Source organism: Pseudorca crassidens, chromosome 7 (assembly GCF_039906515.1).
Source record: "Pseudorca crassidens isolate mPseCra1 chromosome 7, mPseCra1.hap1, whole genome shotgun sequence".
Taxonomy (NCBI): Eukaryota; Metazoa; Chordata; class Mammalia; order Artiodactyla; family Delphinidae; genus Pseudorca; species Pseudorca crassidens.
The window spans coordinates 92,604,243-92,607,338 of record NC_090302.1 but is presented as its reverse complement, the minus strand read 5'-3'; positions in this window follow the sequence as shown (position 1 = coordinate 92,607,338).

Below are 3,096 nucleotides of genomic sequence, written 5' to 3'. Positions count from 1 at the left end.
ATGGTTGCTTTTCTTGAAAAATACTTAAGTTACCATGTAATGGGTTTATTATGGTTATTTTTAATGAATTATTTTTTTGATATTTCTCAGTTTCAATTTCTAACATGTTAAAAATTTGACAGATATAACCCACAGAAGCCAGTTTAGACTCTACCCATTGCGAGAGTAGCAACATAAATTACTAAACCTCTCTGACCTTTATTTTCCTAATCCAGTAAATGGGGATAATGCCTACCTCACAGGGATATTAAGAGGATTGACTTCAAAGTGGTTTTTTAAGCCAGTGTTAAAAACCGGCTGTTAATACAGGTACTGGTTCCTCACCCAGACCCACCCTCCTGTCAAGGAGCACAGATTTATATTTTTACCTGGATTCTCGGCTCAGGAATCTGGGTTCGCTTGGCCAGATCTATTCTGACATTAATATCAGGGTAAGCGTCACTTTCAAAAGCCTCAATAAGAATCTTGTATTGGTTTTTGTCGAACTTGGTTCTCTTGCGCCTGCGGCCATCTTGGGGCCCTGGAACAGATCCAGAATAAGAAAAGAGACTTTTATCTCAGGCCTCACATTCAGGTTCACTCTTGACCCATCAACTTCCATGTGAGACCTGAGACTTGCTCCCTTAGTCCAGGTCAGTGTAGAACCTGCAACCTCCCAATGAGAAGGAATTTATTTCCAGGCATGAAGCTTAGGTTCCTGTTGCAGAGCTCTCTCAGGGCCGCTCCTGGGATTCTGCTCCTGGTGCCGGCATCCTCTGAGGAATCCCATGAAATATGGACAAAGAACCTGCTCCCAACTCTCCCTCAGCTCCCAATTCAGGGGTTCCAGCCACACATCTTACTGATACCGCAAAAGTCAGTGCACTCCAAATAGTTCTGGGGGCATCTGCCATATAAACTATAATGACAACTCAATGCATAGGTCCAGATACTGGCCTTGGCATGCCCAGATGTGTCAAGACTCCTACTAACATGTACCTACCACCTATGCAAGGACCCCAAATACACAGATATCAGGAGATGTCAAAAACTAAAACGAGGAAATGTCATCTGAGAGAAAAACCTAACATCGGGGAATTTCTATACATTAACATTTGTATTTCCCCTTGTGACCTGGAGAAGCTCCCCAGTCCTTAATTTTAGCTTTGGGCTCCCAAGTCCATCAAAGCTGGGCTCACCACTGACTCAGTTCTAAACAGAATTCACTCCATGATGAAAAATGGGCAAAATACCAGGCTCCAGTGAAGCTAGGCTCCCTTCCCCTCCCAGCCCGCCTCAGAGTAATCCAGTGCCGCCCCACCCTGGAGAGGGAACTTTCCACACTTCCGAATTAAGAAAGCACTGTATCGCCATGGATGCCTACTACCGTCCTGAGCTCCTTCTCCAAGGCGGCTTTTTCAGGGCCTGGTTTGGTTAGCCTTCCCCCTTTCCAAGTCTCAGCACCAAATGTCACAGTGAGCAGAAGACTTCAAACTACTCCAGGTGAGCCCTGACGGGATCCCGTTGCCTTTCCTGCCACTGGCGCAGGCCCTCCTCCCAAGGACTCACCCTTCGAAGACATGACGAGGATGCGCCTGCAGATGAGCAAGGAACTTCAGCGGGAACAGCCTCCCTCTCTCTAGGAGTCCTGTAGATGCACTGGAGGGACCCACCCTGTTAAGCCCCTTTTTAACACTTTGCAAGGCCCCCTCCCTTAATGCTATCTTCTCTGAAAGGAGTTCAGGGAGTGGCGCCATGGGCTCTTCCTTCCAACTTCCCTTCAGAGCACAGGTTTTGGGAGCGCAGAGCTCCCAGGCCTTGGGGAGCTACTGAGACGTTGAGCACTTTGTCAGGGCTTAAGAAACAGATTTAAGGGACTTCCCTGGAGGTCCAGTGGTTGGGGCTCCATGCTCCCACTGCAGTGGGCGCGGGTTCTATCCCTGGTCAGGGAACTACAATCCCACATGCCCCGAGGCATGGCCAAAAAAAAAAAAAAAAAAGAAACATGATTTAAGATTGCCCTGCACAGCCGCAAAATAGCATAGGCCAGACCACACATGTCATCAAGGAGATTTGATGCCGTTGAGGGATACAACAGCAAATGAATTCATCACGGAGTGAAAAGACAACAACCCTTTTGCACCCCACATGTGCCCCTCCTGCCCATCTGCAGTGCAGCAAGCATCCCCCAATAGCAAACATTGGGCTGAGTCACTCTTGCCTACTCAGTTACTAAGGAACTTGCCACTGCTGTTTCCTCATCCATACCCTCCGATTGACTTTTTGATCATGAAATGAGCTATTACAAAAGCTGCCACTATGCCTACCTAGTACATAGAAAGTGATGAGTCAAGATTTAGACTTAGGGTTTATGCTGTATATCAGGGCCCCCTTTTCTTGAATCCCAACAATTGAGCAAGTCTCGAGGGGTTTTAGTAGCATGTAAACCCACAGAAGTAGAAAGGAAATAGTTTGAGAACTGCCCCCAAGCTGCAGGTAGCAGGAGAGGAAGGGGTGGAAAGCTGCATGGCAATTGACTTATCTCACTTTGGTGATTAGCAGGGTGGGGCATTAGTTATGATCACATTTCAACCACCATAAAGTGTTTCCTTTCAAGCTCTATAGTTTTGTTTTGTTTTACTTCTGGCTGAATTAATTTGCAATTAGTTGGATTACTTTGGGATTGCCTCAGAAAAATAAAGAAATTGTTTCCACCAAAGTCTATCCTGAGCTGAAAGATTTAAATAGCAAGAGCAGCCTTGAAAAGATACAGTTGTTGAGAAGTAGAGTGGGAAGGCTCCTTGAAAGTTGCCGAAAGGACAGCCTCAAAATGCCATATAAGTCTTTCCTGATGGTCTCCCAGGGAGAATTCCATCTCAGAAACCTGGTTCCTGCTCTGCAGTCCAGGAAGCTCAGAGACACATGGGCATCACCCTCCTGCTCTGCCCTGAGGTTGGTTCTGCTGGCCTGTCTCCCTCCTACAGAAAGGAGAAGCAGACTGAAAACCCAGAATGCTTCCAGTCCTGAAAGGTTCTCCATCTGCACCGGTTCTGGTTGAAAATGATCTCCAAAGCTGCGTGTCCATGAAGGACATACTCTGCTTGAATAGGTTCAGCA